Genomic DNA, 21,218 nt, shown 5'->3' with positions numbered 1-21,218 from the left:
CTGGATAAAGGGAGCGTCAGCAACAAGGTTTTCATAACCACATGGTCAAACTGTAAAAGCTATATAGTTAGACAATTGTCTTCAAGAATAAAGGCTACTGGAATAAAGTCCCACAATTTCAGGCACTTCTCTCCAGCCTTTCCAATACACCATAAACTAAAAAGGGATATCTATATAATGCGTAAGAATAATCTCCAGGATAACCTCTCGACTCTGTTTGAGCTCTCTCAGCTGCTGAAACTTTGTCTTATTTCTCTCTTCCCCCTTTTGGTCAAGAAGGCTTTCTCAGGCCCATGATCCCAGGTCTGGGTGAATCCCCAGGACTCATGTCCCATGTTGTCAGGGAGATCTATACCCCTGGGACTCAAGTTTCATGTAGGGAGGAGGGCAATGAGTTCACCTCCTGAATTGGCTTAGAGAGAGGGGCCACATCTGAGTAACAAAAGAGGTTCTTTGGGGTTGACTCTTAGGCATATTTATAAGTAGGCTTAACATTTCCTTTGAAGGAATAAGTTTCATAGGTGTGAACCTCAAGATTGAGGGCTCAGCCTATTGAACTGGTTGCAAGAATATCAGGAATTCCCCAGATGGGGAAGTTTAGTATTTCTTACTTTTTCCCCAGTCCCCCAAGGGGACTTTGAAGATACTTTTTTATTTTCTGTCCATATTACTCTGGGATGTATCAGGGTATCACACTAATATGTACAAACCAACAAGATTTCATGCTTTAACCAAGATTCCTTGTAATTATGGTTTTTGAATAAACTGACCACACAAGTTAAATTAGATAATGTGCTACCAAAAATAGAAAATTTTCACCAAATAAACACCTCTTCCTTTGGTCTCACACAGGATTTGAGGTTTTAAAATAGAGGATCATATCATCCTTTAAACTGTATTCTGATTTACCTTTAGTCCTATCCAGATCAGTTTCATTCATATTTCTAGTAGAAGTCTGATTCCTTTTTCAATTTTTTTATTGGTTTCTGTATGAGCTGATGCTGACTTCCATCCCTTTACAGCTCTAACTCTGAGTCTCAGCGTCACACAAATACCCGAAGTTCCAGGGAACTATCAGGTTATACACAAATAGCTCAGTATCTCAGAATTTAGAAGTAACAGTTATACCTCAAGAATAGGTCTCATCAACTCTTAAAGCCACCTCAAGATCAAAACCAGAAGGGCTGTTTTATTTGCACTCTTCATATGTGTAATGTAATTACATTTTCTCCCCAGCTTAACTGGAAAAAGAGCTTGAATTTACATTGCACATGATCTTTACATGTTTTCTGCTGATCGCTGCTGAACAAGATATTTCACAGGAGAGGTTTTTAATAGCCCTTAAATTACTCATGGCAATTACCTGCATCACTTTCAACTCCATGGAGGTTATTAAAAACCTCTCATGGCAACTGTAAAGAAATATAAAAACAGGTAAAGGTGAAATTATGCTCTCTCCCTGAAGGCACTGGCTTGGAAGGTATTTGCATTGCTTTTGTAAAGGGGAATGTATTAGGTTCAGGATAAAATAGACTAAGCCTTGAGGCTTAATCAACTTAAAAGCAGACATACCTCATTTTAAAAATTATTTTCTCACCCCACGAAATGTGCTCCAGTACTGTTCTTACAGAGGTACCTAGAAAATATTTTGGTTGAGATTAATAAACATTTGTTGAGAGTCAAACATAGGCCAGGTAATGTCATATATGATATTTCATTTGATGTTCATAAAATCCTGTGAGCTATGTGCATTATGCCCATTTTACAGATAAACTTAGACTCACAGACATGAAATGCAAAGCATGGACTCACATAGCTAGTAAGTGTAATAGGTGGGATTCAAATACCACAATTGCCATTACCAATTAATAGCCTGACCTGTAAACAGAGCTACTTCTCTGGTATTTGCATGATTCAAGGGAGGTTTTTTGTCCTGTCGATCCTGACAGCTGAAATTCCATCAATACTTTATTCCTGTGGCTAAAGTCTCTCTTTCTGAGATAGTCTTCTAGAAAGCAAAAGCCCAAGATGGGTAATGCTTTACATACGCCTCTCACCCCTAATCCCTTGCTATTCAAAGTGTGGTCCATGGGCCAGCAGTGTGAGAATCACCTGGAATATGTTAGAATAGACGAGTAAGATCTCAGGCCCCAACCTAGACCTACTGAGTCAGAATCTGCACTTTAGCAATATTCCTCAAGGTGCATTTGCATACTACAGCTTAGGAAGCACTGCCACCAATTAAGGGAGTTTGTCGGAGATGTCTGCTTCCAATTGCTTGAGGGTATCAATCATTTGCAAGAGTGACGAGAGACAGAGAGAAGACATGACAGAAGGGGAGAAACCTGCTGCATAGAAGGATGCGGCTTATGAATCCCACCTATATCTCGATTATGTCATGACCTGCTCCAAATAACTACAAGAGGGACCTTCAAGAGGGACATAATCAGGGCATCTGCATGCTGGGATTCTTTTCGTACAATGTATGTTGTGATTTCCCTTAGAAATGGCACTTTTATGTGAAATATGTGTTTGTGCCTTCTAGTAAGGAAGAACTTCTCAAACTATGCCTCCTTACTCTTTATTTTCTGTCCTGACTTCTTAACTGAGCTCCAGGTTCTGTTCTGAGCATCATAATCTGAGCTCATAGCTGCTCCTCACTCAAAGCAGAATCTTTCCCTCCTTTCCTTTATTGTAGCTGTTTCTACCAGTGACCAGCAACCACCCCGATTTATGAGTGAACCCAGTCACTCATTCCACAAGGAGTTCTTCTGCAGCTGCTGTGAGCCCCTGTTCTTAGGATGCTGCCCTCTAACAGGGCAAATGAAAGTGTAAACACACAACCACCCCATGATGTGCTGTGTGCTTTATTACAGTCATGCTGTCTAATTCTGCAGACAGCCACATGTGGCTACTAAGCACAAAGTAGGATTAGTCTGAATTGAGATGTGCTCTAAGTGTAAAACACACCCTGTGTTTTGAAGCCTTAGTATGTGTGGTGGTTTGAAGTTGTATGTATCCCAGAAAAACACATTCTTAAATTTAATCCAGTCCTGTGGGTGTCAACAGATTATAAATAGGACCTTTTCATTAGGTTACTTCGGTTATGGTGTGACCCACCTCATTCGGGATGGGTCTTAATCCTATTACTGGAGTCCTTTATCGATGGAATGAATTCAGACATGGGAGAGAGAGTAAGCCACAGAAAGCAAGAGGCTAGACATTGATGGAAACTAGAAGAAAAGGGAGAGACCAGGAGATGCCACCACGTGTCTTGCCAAGTGTTTTAGTTTGTAAGCAGCTGGAATGCAATATGCCAGAAATGGAATGGCTTTTAAAAAGGAAATTTATTAATTTGCAAGTTTGCAATTTTAAGGCTGTGAAAATATCCAGATTAAGGCATCCAGAGAAAAATACCTTAACTCCAAAGCAAGGGCTGATGATATTCGGGGTTTCTCTCTCAGCTGGGAGGGCACATGGTGATGTCTGCTGGCTTTCTCACCTCATTTCATAAGACTTCCCCAGGGGTGTTTTCCTTCTTCTCTCCAAAATTCTCTGTGTGGATTCTGTTGACACTCTAGTTTTTATCAAAATGGTTCCCTTTTAAAGAATTCCAGTAAGCAACTCTACTTTGAATGGGTGGAGACACATTTCCATGGAAACCATCTAATCAAAAGTTTGATGACCCACAATTAAGTGGGTCACATCTCTATGGAAACACAGAGATCCCACCCAACAATATTGAATGAGGATTAGAGAATATGACTTTTCTGGGGTACCCAATGATTCAAATCAGCACATTCCACCCTCTGGACCCCAGAAAGACATGCTCTTTCCAAATGCAAAATACATTCATTCCATCACAATATAATAAAGCCGTAAACCATTTCAGTAAAAATACAAATACAATGCAAAGTCAGAAACAGTACAAAATCTCAACAAAGTGAACCACAGGCATGGTCTATTGTAAGGTGAAATTCTCTTCTGGCTCTAGACCTGTAAAACTCAGAACAAGTTGTCTGCTGCTAACATACAAAGAGGGACAGTCATAAGATACATATTCCCATTTCCATAGGGAGAAATTGGAAGGAACACTGGGGTCACTGGACCCAAACAGTTCTGAAAATCTGCAGGGCAAACTCCATTATTTTAAAGACTGAGAGTCATTTATCCTTGAGGCTTTAGAAAGTGGTAGTCCCACCCTTTCCAAGGACTTATGCAGTGGTCCAGCTATCTCCAAATGCTGGAGTGAGAATTGCAATCTTGAAGAACATTGGGGAGACCAACCTCTCCAAATATCAAGGCTGTATCCAGGCTCTCTGCTATCTCAAGGGCACATGTTCAACCCCTCCAGAACAATGTGGTAGCAGCAAAGCTGCCACCAATCCCCAAGGAATGTGCTCCACCCTCTCCAAGGCCTGGGGCACAACTCTTCCAGAACATCCAGATGGAAGGCCCACCCTTTGCCTTCAGGGCAAACTTGCCCTCTCCAAGTGCATAGGTGGGTCCACTCTCCTGGCCTGGAGTTTCTTGACTTCAGACCTTAGCTCCCATGGTTTTGCCTCCAAAGTTATTTTTCCTTCAATTTGACAGTTTTATTTTTCTTTCCCTTTTAGTTCAGAATGACAGTGGTTCCATTTATACAGATCCGACCATACTCTTGTTGGTTTTCTATGCAGTACACTGGGATCATGGACATCAGACAAAGGACTTCCCACAGATACTTTCTGGGTAACTCCATCTCCAATTCCGACTTTTTCTGAAATGGCTGATTGATTTCATGTTTGGCTAAATCTTCACAAGGTGCACTGTTCTCTGGGTTCTTACTTTCTGGAAGCCCAGAATTTTCCAAACTATTGATTTCTGGTTTCCTTGTACTCATGAGTTCAGTTCTCAGCTCATCTCTTTCCTGTTGCATTTCGCTATTGACTGCAAGGAGAAACCAGGCTGCATTTTCCACATTTAATTTGGAAATTTCTTCTGCTGAATATCCAAGTTCATGGCTTTAAAAATCTGCTCTCCATCCAAAATGAGGAGTCAATTTTGCTACATTTTCTGCCACTTTAAAGCAAGGATCACCTTCCTTCCAGTTTGCAATAACACACGCATCATTTGTCTAGGGCCTAATCAAAAGTATCCTTAGAGTCCACATTTCTACTGACAGCCTTTTCAAAGCATTCTAGGCCTTCTCTATCAAGTATATCACAATTCTTCCAGAATCTTTCCCTTATTCATTTACAAAGCCACTCCAACATGTTTGATATTTGCAAACTGCAGCAGCACCCATCTTCTCTGTTACCAAAATCTGTTTCAGTTTGTAAGCTCCTGAAATGCAATATTCCAGAAGCAGAATTGCTTTTAAAAAGAGAATTTATAAAGTTGCAATTTGAGTTCTGAGACTGTGAAAATGTCCAAATTAAGGCATCCAGAGAAAGATATCTTAAGACCAAAGAAAGAGCTAATGATGTTCAGGGTTTCTCTCTCAGCTGGGAGGGTACAAAGTGATGCCATCTTGCTTTCTTTCCTCATTTCATAAGACTTCTTCAGGGGTGTTTTCCATCTGCATCTCCAAAGGGCTCTGGCTATATTGGTTCTGTTGGTACTCAAGCTTTTTCCAAAACAGTTTCCTTTTAAAGGACTCCAGTAAGCAACCCCACCTTGAATGGGTAGAGATACATTTCCATAGAATCTGTCTTATCAAAATTACCACTCACAACTGAGTGGGACATATCTCCATGGAAACAAAGATCCTATCCAGCAATATTGAATGAAGATTAAGGAACATGGCTTTTCTGAGATACCCAGCAGATTCAAACCGGCACACCAAGTGACAGAGGATCCAGGGATCACTGATAGCCAACCTCAGAATGCTGGTCTTTGAGGAGAAAGCATTGCTTTGATTTGAACTTTTCTTTAGCCTCAAACCTGTGAGTTGATACATTTCCATTGCTTAAGCCAACACGTTTCATGGTGTTTGCTTGAGCAGCCTAGGTAACTAAAACAGCATGAAAAAAATACTATAAAAGATCATTAATATTTAAGAAATATTGATTACATGCTTAACTGATAATATTTTGGATATATTTTGTTAAATAAAATATATTCTTAAAGTTAAGTTTACAAGATTCTTTTTACTTTTCTAAATGCACAAAATTTAAAATTACATGGATAGCTAGCATTATATTTCTATGAGGCAATGTTTTATAATGATAGGATATTAGATATGTTTATATATACTTAGGATAGTGGGACACAACACAAAGACACTGGGATTTATGAAAAGAAGAATTCTGTTACTTAAGCCCTGGATGAAACAAGGTTCCTGCTTGGGGCCACACAGGCATTGCACTCCAGGAAGCGTAAAGGACAACAGCAAGCTGGAGCAGCAGGAACAAGTTAGATGGAGTTAGGTAGGTTTCCTTGACTTTTTGTGGATTGGGTATTTTGATTAATTTTGTGGGCTCTAAGGTGATGAGACCATCCCTAGATGTTTGATATCTGGGGTTTCTGGCAGTTGGATGTGAGAGCTGTAGCCCAGAAAGATGATGACCCATTACGAGAAATGTTTGGGGTGTGGGTTCAGAAAATTGCCTTTAAGGGGGAATGGAATGATTTTAACCATGCCTCGAAATTGTGAAGATAGCATCTCTGAAATTATCATATTACAGGCAGTGCTTCATGTTAGGTTTGGGAATACAGCAGAACTGCAGGGTCAGAGAAGGCTTCAAAGGGCGAAGGGCATAGAAGAATCCTGTACAGCTTTAGTGACTAGGAAAGCAGGCAAGTTGAAATGAACTGAAATCTTACTTTTCTCTTCCTTGTAACCATAGCATGACGAAGGAAGGTCAGAGGCTTAATAATGCGTCCCACAGAGAGCCAGAGGCCATCTCCTCCTGTAATCATATTGAATCGAGCCCCACATCCTGCTTGGCTGTTCCACTGCAGGGAAGTAGGGAGAATCATCCTGACTTTCTTATACTCCCCCCGAAGTGGAGACTTCACTTCTCCCTCCCTGCTGCAGCATGGACGAGTGAAATAAAATTCATTTCCAGTTATAGATGAAGGGCTAAGGATACGTCAATGTTTATTTGTGATCTTCTGTTTTTCCTGCTAAATGGTGACTTAAAATCAATTATAATCAAATGAGAAGAGGCAAGAGTTGCTGATTCTTGAGACGCTGGGAAGGAGGGCAGCTGGGATTTCTTTCTCATTTTTCCCTCTCAGGTAAAAGCTGGCATTTAGGATTACACATCCATCATTGTTGAGCATTCTTTGGTAGGGCACGTTTATAGTACATGGGAAACTTCTACTGAAAAATCGTAACATATGGGTACTGTGGGGTCATGGATGGGAGGGGAGGCTTCCTCTCAGTTGAGCCGCATGTTCCCTCCCTGTTGCTGGCTGGTTGATTCCTCCTTCTTTTGTTTTGGGAAAACCCAGGATTCTGCTGGGAGGTCCCAGATCCACCCAACAGGGAAGAATGAGACCAGGCAAGACCATCACAACGTCCTGAAGGATGCTTTCTGGATTCCTCTTTAGGCTTTAGAGATTTTACCTGTAGATTCAGAGCTGGCTGTGGGAAAATCTGAAGTTTATTCAGTAAATGTTGATTAAATTATTTCTCTGTGCCAGGCACTGGCTGGGCGGCACTGGGGGTGGGAGAAGAGTGGTATTTTTGTCCCCATTATAAGGTGAGAAAACTGAGGCTAAATGCTTTGCTCCAGCTGTCTCCAAGCACAGGTCACTCATCAGCACTTCCTAGTTTTGTCCTCTTCAGGGTCCCTAACCCCACTATTTGTTCTTCCCATCCCCACTGAGTTGAGGCCCCAGGGTAAATGGGGTTCTACTTCCCCCACCCTGCTCCATCCCCATGTGTAATCTGAGGGAGAATGGGTCAGATCTTGAGTCCAGCAAATGTCCTCCCCATGCAGGGCCCAGACAGCTGTTATTTTAGGTGAAGTGAGGGGAAACAGCTGATGACTGAATTCTCTTTGCTTCGGCTTCTTTCTTCTGTTGTTTGTTGTCCCTGAGATGTCCCTACAAATGTGCTTCTGATACAAAGTACATTTTCCTCTAATTTGTCACATAACTCATCACTGTGCTATCCCCCAAAGCCAGACCAAACACCCAGGGAGGACACATTTCGTCTGTGCTCGAATCCAACCCAAAAAGGGTGGTTTTGAGTTTTCAGGTAACAAACTGAAAATCTAGACATATAAATGGAATGTTTGTACCTTTTTGACTGATAAATATTCATCAAGCATATGAGGTATTTTTGTTGAGACCCACCAGTAAGTCTCTCTCTTCTCTCTTCTCATTCAATGATTTAATGTCTGAAGACCTAAAACTGTGTTAATGGCAGACATCAGAGAGTCTGCAGATCCAACCGATCATAGAACATGAAAAGAAAAAGACAGCTGATGAGTACTGTTATGGATTGAATCATATCCCTCAAAAAGACACGCTTAGGTCCTAACCCCCAGTCATGTGCATTTCTTTGTGAATTGGATCTTTGAAGATGTTATTGGTTAAGATGACACCCAAGTGGAATAGGGTGGGCCATTATCCAATGTGCTTGGTGGCCTTATAAAGAGGGACAGAAATAGGGAGCAAGCAGGTCATGTGATGGAGGCAGAGATTGGGTTATGCTGCCTCCAGCCAAAGAGTGCTATGGATTGCCTCCATCCACCAGGAGCCAGGAGGGAGGGGTGGATGGATTCTCCCCATTGAGAGGAAGCCTGGCTCTGCCCACACCTCCATTTCAGACCTCCAGCCTCCAGAACTGTGAGACAGTGGATTTCGGTTATGTAAGCCAATTGGCCTGTGGTACTCTGTCCTGGCAGCCCTGGCAAACCAAGACAAGGACTTCATAAATTTTTCATTCAGCCCCTGGTTTTACAGATGTGGAATCGGCCAGGATAGGGGAAGTGGTAAGGTAAGGGGCCAGGGGCTGGGCAGGGCCAAGCCCAGCACTCAGTGTCAGAAAGTAGGGAACATGTAAATTGCCACATCCCCTTCTGTCAGAGAGTCCCTAGTCCTTTCTCCCAGCTAGGGACCGCAAGATGTCTGCCGTAGCTCACACTGCCCCCAGGGACCTGACCTGCAGCTCCATAGTCCATGCTGTGTTTCTTTGCACCCCCTCTCCTTGTCAGGGAATGAAGGGCCTGCCAGGCACGCTGGCTTTGTCAGGTTAAGGAAGGTGTGGAGAGATGTCCAGAGACCCTCCCGAGAATCCAGATCAATACCTCACATGGAAACAAAGCTGGCTTTGAGCCCCCAAATTCACAAAGGGTAGATTCTTTTCTGCTAAGACAAGTTAGAACAACACAAAAGTGGTTAAAACTAGTTCAGGAGGGTTTGGGGTTTATTATTATCATTTTTTTTTTTACCTCAGAAAGTTTTGGCATTGAAAAGGGATTTTCCCATAGTACATCTGGGCATATTTTATCTGTAGAGAGAGGGAAACAATTTTGAAATAAATGAGTTTGACTTCCGTCGGTTGGTAGCTAATCTATAAAGCTTCTTCTCATCCTATGCCCAGGACCCATGCTCTTCTCTGAGTGTCCACTGCTACCTGATGGCACCCCCTCTCCCTCAGCATCACGGCTTATGCTGGAGCTCCCCTCCCTTCACCCCAACTGAAATACACCACATCCACCCCTCCAGTTTAAAACTGGAATGAGTTTTAATAACGGCAAGTGTTCTTAAAGTTATGAGTTCTGTTCTGTCATTCAGAGGTCGACTCTCCAGCGGGGAATAGTAACAATTGAAAAAAAAATCCTTTATGTCAGCACCCTCGATTGACTTGTGACACCTCTGTAACCTTAGGAAACCTTCCCCTGTCCACTGGGGAAGGGAGGTGGTTGGGGGAAGAAAAGCAAAATGGCAGGACCACCTTGGACATTCATTTCCTTCCCCATGTGCTCTGGTGTCCTCCTTTCCAGATGAAAGTACTGAATTTCCACCCCAAATACCTGGTTCCAGCCATCTAGTATGATGAGCAGTCCATTGGATATGGGACCCAAGATGCCAGCATGGGACAGTGGGGGTCCCACAAGTGCCTTTGCCCTGCCATGGCTCTGGGAATCTCAAGGGGTAAGCCCTGAGTTCCCAGGATGTCTCAGAAATGCCTATTTGCAGATGTCCTGGGGTCCTGCTCAGAAGGGCACTGGCCAGACCGGGCGAGTCCCCAGACTCCTGACCGAGGGTCCTGTTCTCCTGGCCTGACCCCGGCTCCTTTCTGTGGTTTTGTGGCCCTCAGGGTTTGCATTGTCCCCTAGGATCGTGGCCCATGGCACAGCACTGGCTCCTTTGCCCATGCTTCCTTCCTGGACGCGGTGCTAGGAATGCCACCTGGATGAGCTGCTAGGTGAGGAGAGGCCACGAGATGGCAGCCAAGGACTAGCCTTGTTGAAAGCTGCGTGCTGGTGCTGCTGGAGGCCTCACGGGGGCGCGAGGTTGGGTTTTCTTACACAGAGTCCAGTTGGGGAGGAAAGCAAGCAAGCCACACTTTTAGAGGACTGAGAGCGCAGGACTGGGAGGAACAGAAAGATTTCAGGCAAGTGTTGAGGTGGGACTTGATTAGGAAGAACAGCGATCATGCATTGAAAGGTTCCTGAGAGCTGGGCAATGCTCTAACAGCTTACCAAGCACGGTGCCATCCATTTCTTGAAACAACCTTATGGTTATTCCTACTCTTACTGGTGAGGCTCAGATCAATTAAGTTTCTTGATTAAGTGGAGTTGCTGAAAATAAACCCCGGTCCACCTGACTCTACGGCCTGAGTTTTGAAACTCGGCTGAACTGTGTGAGCTTCTCAAAATGTGCCCCCGACATCCACAGTGTTGGTGGCACCTGGAAAGTTGTTAGAAATGCAGATACTCAGGCTATACCCCGACCTACTGAACAGGAACTCCTGGGTGGGACTCGGTAATCTGTGTTTAAAAAGCCTTCCAGGTAATGTTGACCCATGTTCAAGTTTGGGACCCACCAGTTTTGAGGATAATGCTGTGGCTTTGGGTCTGAGGTTCAGGTCACACGGTGCAGACGCTGTCCTGACCTGAGCTGGAAAAGTCCCCCTTTCTCACTTCAGGCTGGGTAGCCCCAAAGAAAAGAAATGGTTTCAGGGTTCACCCCAGTTCTACCCCTGTCTTGCTGATATCCCTTTTCTCCCTTTCAGCTGTGGGGGAAGAAGTCTTTGTGGAACTTTAAATTTCTTTCTTCATTTATATGACAAACAGGCTACTTCTATGAAGGGCAAGTGGGTGAGACAGGTCTGGAATTTAGAATCTCCTTATAAATAAAGTCTCAGCTTTAAGCATTAATGAAAGCATTTTTATGGCAACATTCATTTCTGATCTTGCCAATTCAGTATTGGGAGAGTGTCTTCTGCCTTTGCCCACTAATTATGGAAGTCTGCCTCGTCCTGCAGGAATGCATCCTCCTTAGAGAACTCAGGTTCTTAGTAATTCACCTAAAAATCTTATGTAATATGCAAGAGTGGAAGAAAAGACTCCAAATTGTTAATATTTATATTTCTAGCTAGGGAATTCTGGGTTATTTTCACTTGTTTCTTTACGTCTTTAAATTTTTTTTCACCTCGAAATGTGTACAAGTTTTTCAATAAGAGGAAAAAAAAGAACTGCTGTTTTATAAATAACACTTTGATTCTGAGAGATGAATCCGGTGAAATGAAAGTTATGAGCCTGAAATCCCTAATGGAAATGATTTGAATAGGAAAGAGTGGTTTGAAGCTTTCATACGTCATTTAAACAAAAAAAAATCTCATTAATTTTCACTTTATTTGTTTGAGATTTGTGATTATATCCATAGGCAATGGGAGCCCTTTTGCTGAGGCTACGAAAGATATTAGGGACTAGACAATGTTTAGGAGAAATGGTTTCCATGGAATTTGAACTACCTTGACATTCTCATTTACATGCCAACTGCTGATATGCTCATTAGGCATTTTTCTTATCCATTCATTAGTCAGATTTCCTATGGTAATCTCTAGATTAGCACCTATGTCTAGCTTTGAAATTGATGGTGGGAAATATCAGTATACCAATTAAACTCTAATTGTGAGGGCTTATTCAAACAACCATGTAAATGAGGGTTGGGAATTCCATCCCCAACCAATGGGTTGGATATCAGATGGTGCAGAATCAAAGAAACAAGACCTACTGAACTGAGCACTTATAAAATAGGCCTCTGGACACTACAAAGCTGTATAGAAGCTGGGTGGACTTCAGGGGTGTTTGTGAAGATGTTTTAGAAACAGACACCCCATTAGCAAAGGACCCCTCTTTTTGATTTCCAAAAACCAATGCCTAGGCAATGTTCAAAGATAGGCTGGTTCCAGCAGATTCCATCAGATCCCAGGACAGAGGGCCACTGCAGCAGCAGAACATACCAGCTGATCTCCTTTAACTGGGTCACCGAGGTCTCCAAGACCCCACTAGAAGGGAAGTGACTGCTCAAAGTCTGGGAGGACAAAGCCGAAATAACAGCCAGCGAGCCCTCATCTACATGACTTTAGCAGAAAGGACCCCAGACCCAAAGTTGTGTTTGTGCTAACCTTTTCTCGTGTATGTGCTCGTCTCTTGCTCATCTCCCGCTATTAGAACATTCTTTTCCTAAGAGTCAGACTTGTCTATCTTATTCCAGGTCATATCCTCAGCATCTAGAACATAATACATGCTCAATAAACAGGCACCAAATGAATGTGAAAGCTATCATAAACACTGGTCTTATGGCATGCTTTGATGCTTGTTGGTTAAATTATGGTGTTTTTCTTATAATTCGAGCAGTTTTTTTTCCCCCAGCAATAACATATAGAAACTCCAGTAATGAAGGTGTCAGTGGGAAAGATCAAAAGTGATGCTGAGAGTTTTCTTGATGCAACATCTAAGTGAGAACTAGAAGAAAGCAGTTTTCAAACTCGTTTACTTCTTTAGCAACAAAGTCCTTTTTTTCTGAAAATCTGAGCCAGAGACCTATATATAAGCAAATAAAAGTGGGATGCTCAAGTTCAAGGTGGTCCTGTTCAAATCTCTCCTTCCTCTGTGGAACCCCAAAGCACCTCCCTGCAAAACCGTGGACAGTGGCTTTCAACCTTGACTGCATAATAGAATCACCAGGAGGCTTAAATCTAATCACACCCCAAGCCATTTAAATAAGATTCTCTGTGGGTGGAGCCCAGGCAGTGTAACTTTTAAAGTTCCCCAGGTGACTTTAAGGGACAGGTAGGATTGAAAACTACTGTGCTACACGTGATAAGATGACTCTCTCAGAGTATCCTATGGGGGTAGTGTCAAACCCCATCTGGGACTTTTCTGAAGACTGAGCAATGGTTTGTTTTGCATTTTATTTTAGTATATACTAAACTCTTGGGAGAGGCATACAGTTGATTTAGTGGTAGAATGCTCGCCTTCCATGCATGAGACACAGGTTTGATTCCTGGATCATGCACCCTGCCAAAGCAAAACAAAACAAAACAAACAAACAAAAATTCTTGGGAGTTTGATTTTGTGCACTGAAGTTATGTTTTCTTTTGTGTGCTCGCTGATTCTCATAGCTTGATTTACCTCCTCAGTTCTCAATGATCATATCAGAATAAGCTGCTTTGGTGCAGAACTTGGAGTTGGAGATATTCAGGAAGTTATCAGAGTGTATGGTTTTGTTACTGATCAAACGTGGGGCTTTCTGCCTGATGCACCTAACACCAATCTATGACACCAGGATTTCAAAGGGAGAAAGAGTTTATTGTTACATGAAGCAAGGACAGTAGATAGTCTCTGGGCCTAAAATCTGTCCCCCTGAATGGAAGTAACTGTGATAGTTTTATAGCATCTAAAGCTAGGCAGGTTTATGATAATGAGTATAATGGCTTGAGATGATGAAGTTAGAGATGATCTAATTACTGAGCATATGCAGATTGATTACATGCCTAGTCAATGACATCTGTAAGATTACATATGATGATGGTCATGATTTTTAGTATTATAATGAGGCATAGGGCACTTATAGGTTAAGTTTTAAGCTTCTGTGCATGTCAGGTGGGTTAATTTTGGTTAGATCTAGCTTCATCTAGTAAGATAGCTTAGGAATTTGGGTGGGTTAGTTCTGGACTAACTCAAGTTCCTTCATTAATAAACATTAAGGGGTTGTAAAATAAGACTCCAATCTTGTAAAACAGGATAAGGGGGTACAAGTGAGGCTAGTTATGAGCTCTCACAAGGCTCATTATAAAAGATCAAGGCATCAGTTCAGTGAGTTTCAGTAGATCCAAGTATTTTCTTTTTGACTATTCTACAATATACTGGAAAGCAAAAAGGCGTCTATATAATGATTCAGTAGTCATAAGTCATTTGTTAATTCTTAACCTCTCAGTGATCAGTTTTGGGGATATATTACATAACCACTCTCAGCCCCTATTCCTTGATAGGCAATGTGCATAATAAGAGCCACCTGTGAGGTAAGGGAGGTGAGAGGATTTGGGACACGAATGGTATGTATGCACAACAGCTGAACAAATGATTAATTCTGTACCTTGTTTATTGACAACCAGGGTTCTAGCCTGGTAATCATTATTACAGCCATACATCTGTAATTATTCAGAGGACAGCCTGAATTTCCAACATTCTATCCCTTCTAAGCCAGTATGTGGTTGGATGTGAACAATACCTTCCTATATGAACCCATAATAAGCAGGCAGTGCTGTTCACATCTCAGTGCCCAAGGCAATACCAATCCTGGCTGAAAATACTCCCTCCTCGGCTGAAGAATGGGCTTATGGAACATCACCATCCTTTCCTATCACCCAGCCTGGCTTCGTAAGAAAGAGAGCATTCCTTACAACAGTTGGAGGGGGTTCCGTTCCTTTCAAGTTCTGCAAAGGCAGGCACAGGAGTGAGAAATTGAGTCAGTCTTATAGCCTTTTCTTCAGGCAATTAGCCAGCAAGCTGGTTTTGAGCACTTCCTCACCTCCGTGCGTGGCTTTTGGGAACACAGGACAGATATGAACCCCAAGATGCTTATGATCATTGGAGAGGCAAGGATAAAGCACTGGGCTACTTACTCATTTTCAAACACACCATCTGCTTCTCCTCCATGATAACTTAGTCTTAGCCAATCCTTTAACCTGGAAGCCTTCGTTCCTTCTGCATACTCACCTGCAGACTTCTCACCTTGCCAGGTTTGCTTCGAGTGTCAACTCCTCCACCTGGCTCATCCCAGTGAAATTTCACAAGCCCTACAGAACTTCTGCAGCTTATTCCAAGCTGGGGGCAAGTGGGTGGCAGGGGGGCTTCTGCTCAGGTTCCAGGTAGCTGTTTTTCTTCTGTCATCATCACTGGAAACAAGGAATGTTGTTATTCATTGCAATATACTTCTCTCTTTAGTACAGCCTTTATTGCAGTACCTCTGTGAAAGCATGTGGAATTGAATTGAGGAAAAAACATATTAGCCCTCATGTTCAAGAAAGATGAAGAGTAAACTTTAAAAATCTTGAATGGGTAGGATGAACCAGAGTTACTGATCAAGACTTGATCAGTCCATTGGGTTCTATTTAAGAGCATGGACTCATTCTTCAGATATACCTGCTTTCAAGTTCTAGCTTATTCTCTAGCTGGTGGTTTCTTGGAACTCAACCTCTTTAAGCCTCAGTTTCCCCGTCTGAAACATGGTAAAATACTAGGACCTATCTTATACCATTGCTATAAGGATTACATGAGATATTGAATATAAAATGGCTTATAGAGTGTCTGACATGCTATAAATGTTTGAATGATATTGTCATTCTTACTAGCTATTAACACCAGTGCTAAGGGTTTCTGCCTCCTAACTTAAAAGAGTTATGATTTGATCAGGTGAAGTGATTTCCTATGAAAGGGGTTATATCTTTTAAATGAGAAACAGGATCAAAGGAGATTTAGACAAATTACTAGATGTAGTATTCATAGCAGCTATTTTAGTCAAATTATGTCTTCTTGTCTCTAACCACTTGCCTGGGATATGGAGGGCAACCTTGACTTCCTAGAAATCACACCAGGCTATACTTTTAGCAACAGGTGGCTGCACTGGATGTGCCCAGCATGAACTAATCCTGGGCAAATCCTAGGATTAATATAGCGTGGTCAAGATGTATCCACCTGTTTCACGTTTTATTGTTACTGGTGGTTGATTTACTCCTTTCTTTGTCCATCATGGAGATTTGCAATGGAATGTGGGTCAATTTTTTGAAATCACCTATCCCTGAGTTTGTAACATGCACTGAAATAATCCGGTTGTGAGCATCGGGTAATGCAGCCATTTGAAGGCATTATCAGTGAACAACTTTATAAGGAATTGTAGCCAACAGTTCTGTCTGCACCTGTTATTTAGCACAGATGTATCTGAGCACCTGGCTTCTCTTGTGGCTGCCCAGATGGAGGGGAGAAGGAGGGGATCCTGGTAGATCTGAGTATAGCAAACACTGTTGGAGCGCTGCCTGGGTCCCCCCCACCTTCCCATCCCTGGCCCTCCAGCCCACTTGACTCCTATGCCACTATCTCTGTGCTCAAGAGCTTGTTCCAAAACTGGGAAAGTCATCGAGCACATTCCCATGGCAGGCCGGAAATGCTGGGACATCACCACCCAATACTCCTGCTCCAGCAGACCTCAAACAATGACTAGTGGGAGCTGCAGTTTCTGTGCCCTGTTCCCTTGCTCCTTGGGGCGATAATGATGAGGGGAGTTTCCTGTGCTGTTTTCCCAAATCTGCCCACTCTAGTAGCTAGCTTAATAGCAGCCCCATTTACTAAATTTTTTCCCTTCCCACTTTACTCCTTGTATTTCCTGCTCCCACAATAAACCACCTCCTCCCCAAACCCTCATCTTTTTTGGGGAGCCCAAGCTAAGATCCTGAGTTGTCTCCTGACATGTCCTAAGCCACGTGGCATCTATGAGCCTCTGTGTTCTCAGGGAAAGAGAACCAGTAACTCCCACTGTCTGTGGCTGAGAGGATGTAGGTGAAGGGGATATTTGGTAGAGGGCAAAGTATTGTTCCAGGGTAAGGTTTCTTATATTTGGGGAAGGGTGTGTGTGCCTTCTCTCCCTCTCTCCTTCCCAGGACCTGAGGCATTTGCTACAGGAAGCACATGTGTGAAAAAACACAAACACAGTTTGAGTCAGAAAAAGCAAGTCTCCAAGTCTAACTATACCACTTAGGGGTTTTGTGTGTGTGTGAATGGATTACTCCAGCGTTCTCTGGATAAAGTCCATGACAGAATAAGGTCAGCGAGGGCAGGATTTATCTATTTTTGTTCAGCTTTTTATCTAGTGCCAGCATCTAGTGCATACTCAGTAAACACTGGCTGAATTAATGGATGAAATCTACCTCACAGAGGTGCCACGACACTGTGTTTAAGTTTTTTGTGTTTTGTGTGTTTAAGTTTTTAAGATACTCAAAACCGTGCAAGTATGTAGTCAGTGATCAGAAAGTAAGTGCTGTTGTCACATGCCCTTCTGTGCCCAAGATTCTCAAATGCACAGAATCTAGTTCCATTCTTGTTGTGTCCTTTTCATCCAGCTTGGAGTTTGTGGACTCCCTGAATGAGAGGGCAGGGTGAGAAAGGGAGGGGGCATGGAATTGGCCCAAATGACTGTACTCGAAGAGGGGAGGAACAGGTACAAGGAACACTGGAAATCTCATAACCATGGCAATGGGTGCCCATTCATGCAGAGAACCACTTTCACCACCTCCTTATAGCTTTGCTTGATTCCTCCTTGGCAGAATAATCAATTCTCTCAGCTGTGTTTCATTGCATTCTCTGTGTTTCCCTGCTAAAGCTCTTATCACATGTTTCTGATTCTCCCATCTGTCCCACATATGACTCCAAGCTCTTGTTGGGAGAGGAGACTGTGTCTCATCTATTTTTATATCTTCAGTCTCTAACACAGTGCCTGGCATCTAGTAGATGTTGAACTAATGTTTGCTAAATTGAATTAAATATCCAAAAATTGTTTACAAAAACTGCTTATTATAGATACAGGAGACTAAAAAACAGAAGAGAGGAACCACTTGTTTGGCCATGTAAGACTCATCATTTGCTTGCTTACCGTTTGTGACATGTGTCAGATTAGTCTGTGTGTGTTGGATTAGATTATAAGAGTAAAAAGCCTTCATAAATTGCCATTTGTATAGCAAATACAACAGTATTTTTCATAATTTAAAATGAAATGAGAGAATATTGTCTACAGAATAAGGCTTATTCTATTTCGAGAGGCAATAACCATACACACCCCTCTTGTAGTTGATACAATGCAGACATTTCTCGCCATTCCTATCCTTCCTTCTTGTAAAGAAAGCTTGATAGCTGTAACTCTGGGTCTTTCTCTTCCCCTTCATTCATTTGAAACCTGGGGAGGTGGAGTGTTCATTTCATTGAAAAATCTGGAAAGAACAATTAGGCTCAGCTTTTTCCAGTCTCCTTCTTCCTCCCAGAACAAGTCTGCCATAAAGAGTGTCCTCCATTGCTTCTCCATTTTGTTTAGGTATCTCCCCTGTGCAGGGAGGCCTGCCTGGACCTTGCACCACCTATGCCAGCATGGAAAAGTCTGCCTGATGCTGGCAGTTTCTTTGCAGGTTCTGTTGACTGGATCCTCCAACTTAGCCTCGGTGAATATCAAAGTTGAATTTTGGCTGACATCTTTGTATATCTTATTTCTCAAGTAGCTCAAAACCCTGGTGTTGAAAAGGGTAAAAGGCTACTATTTATTGGAAATGCCTCTCAGAGATTTCGACAGCAGACACTTTGTGGTATTTGACTACATTTTGTATGTGCTTCCAAATAAGGATTTCACCTGGCTTTCTATCAAGCAAAAACATGGAGGTCTCAACAACCTATCTTTTTTTTTTTTTATTAATTAAAAAAAATTAACAAAACATTTAGAAATCATTCCATTCTACATGTACAATCAGTCATTCTTAATATCATCACATAGTTGCATATTCATCATTTCTTAGTACATTTGCATCGATTTAGAAAAAGAAATAAAAAGACAACAGAATAAGAATTAAAACGATAATAGAGAGAAAAAAAAACCTATACCTCACATGCAGCTTCATTCAATGTTTTAACATAATTGCATTACAATTAGGTAGTATTGTGCTGACCATTTCTGAGTTTTTATATCCAGTCCTGTTGCACAGTCTGTATCCCTTCAGCTCTAATTACCCCTTCTCTTTTTTTTTAATTAACAGAAAAAAAGAAATTAACCCAACATTTAGAAATCATACCATTCTACATATGCAATCAGTAATTCTTAACATCATCGCATAGATGCATGATCATCGTTTCTTAGTACATTTACATCGGTTTAGAAGAACTAGCGACACACCCGAAAAAGATATAGAATGTTAATATAGAGAAAAAAATAAAAGTAATAATAGTAAAAACAAAACAAAACAAAAACCTATAGCTCAGATGCAGCTTCATTCAGTGTTTTAACATGATTACTTTACAATTAGGTATTATTGTGCTGTCCATTTTTGAGTTTTTGTATCTAGTTCTGTTGCACAGTCTGTATCCCTTCAGCTCCAATTGCCCATTATCTTACCCTGTTTCTACCTCCTGCTGGACTCTGTTACCAATGACATATTCCAAATTTATTCTCGAATGTCCGTTCACATCAGTGGGACCATACAGTATTTGTCCTTTAGTTTTTGGCTAGACTCACTCAGCATAATGTTCTCTAGGTCCATCCATGTTATTACATGCTTCATAAGTTTATCCTGTCTTAAAGCTGCATAATATTCCATCGTATGTATATACCACAGTTTGTTTAGCCACTCTTCTGTTGATGGAGATTTTGGCTGTTTCCATCTCTTTGCAATTGTAAATAACGCTGCTATAAACATTGGTGTGCAAATGTCCGTTTGTGTCTTTGCCCTTAAGTCCTTTGAGTAGATTCCCAGCAATGGTATTGCTGGGTCGTATGGCAATTCTATATTCAGCTTTTTGAGGAACCGCCAAACTGCCTTCCACAGTGGTTGCACCATTTGACATTCCCACCAACAGTGGATAAGTGTGCCTCTTTCTCCGCATCCTCTCCAGCACTTGTCATTTTCTGTTTTGTTGATAATGGCCATTCTGGTGGGTGTGAGATGATATCTCATTGTGGTTTTGATTTGCATTTCTCTAATGGCCATCAACAACCTATCTTTCTATCCTTAAATGCAAAACACAGGATACAGGTAGAGGAATAATAGAACATTCTATTTTTCTATTGCTCAACAAGAACTCATCCAAAGTCCCTCAACTGGTGAAGAGTTGAACAATCTGTGAAAATCAGCCCAGGTGCACATGGACGCAAAGGTCAAGGAGTGGATAAATAAGTCGGTGACTGTCTCAGTCAGTGTTCTCCAGAGAAACAGAAGCGACAGGATCTATATCTGTATTTATATCTGAATCTATCTATGTCTGTATCTATCTATCTGTATATGTGTATCTATATCTAATCTTATTTTTCTTTAAAGGATTTATTATAAGTAATTGGTTCATGCGATTGTGGGAGCTGGCAAGTCTGAGATCCAGAGGCTGGAAATTCTGGTAAGAGTGAAATCTTGAGTCCAAATTCCTTAGGCTGTGTCTTGGTTTGCTAAAGCTGTTGGAATGCAATATGCCAGAAATGGGTTGGCTTTTAACAATGGGGATTTATTTACTACAATTCTGAGTTCTTAGACCATGAAAATGTCCCAATGAAGGCATCAACAGGATGCCTCGACTCTGAAGAAAGCCCATTGGCAATGAGATACCTCTGTCAAATGGAATGGCACATGGCAATCATCTGCTTGTCCTTCACTCCAGTTCCATCCCTTTCAGCTTCTGATTTCAGTGGCTTTTTTTCTGAGCATTTGTGGGTCCTCTGTTAGCATCTCTGGGGCTTTTCTCCCTCTGTGAGCTCCCTCTCTGAGTGTTTTGCTCTGCTCTCTCTGGGTGTTTTTGTCCTTTATCCTCTCATTAATAGCTCCAGGAAATGATTAAGATACATTTGAATTGGGTGGGTCACATCTCAATTGAAACTACTTAATCAAAAGATCCCAACCACAATAGGTCTGCAAGACAGGAATGGATTAAAAGAACATGGCCTTTTCTAGGGGACATAACAGCTACAAACTACCACGTGCTGGAAACTCAGGAAGGAGTAGAGGGTAAAGTCTTGAGGCAGAATTTATT

The 21,218-nt window shown here is 41.9% G+C and overlaps 1 long non-coding RNA gene across 6 annotated transcripts in view; it reads left to right on the top strand.

The window, feature by feature from the left end:
* The window catches only part of LOC143661257 (uncharacterized), a 313,222-nt gene that overhangs the window by 10,311 nt on the left and 281,693 nt on the right, over positions 1–21,218 (top strand). The window contains exons 2-3 of one of the 6 annotated variants that reach the window (XR_013164468.1): positions 6,303–6,410; positions 6,831–7,059. The exons of the other annotated variants lie outside the window; for them this stretch is intronic. This is a non-coding gene — a long non-coding RNA (uncharacterized LOC143661257). Of the gene's footprint in view, positions 1–6,302; positions 6,411–6,830; positions 7,060–21,218 lie in introns of those variants that run through there. 6 annotated transcript variants of the gene reach the window in all.

This window comes from Tamandua tetradactyla, chromosome 17 (assembly GCF_023851605.1).
Source record: "Tamandua tetradactyla isolate mTamTet1 chromosome 17, mTamTet1.pri, whole genome shotgun sequence".
Classification (NCBI taxonomy): Eukaryota; Metazoa; Chordata; class Mammalia; order Pilosa; family Myrmecophagidae; genus Tamandua; species Tamandua tetradactyla.
The sequence above is the reverse complement of the archived record's forward strand: the minus strand, read 5'-3'. Positions and strand labels throughout refer to the sequence as shown.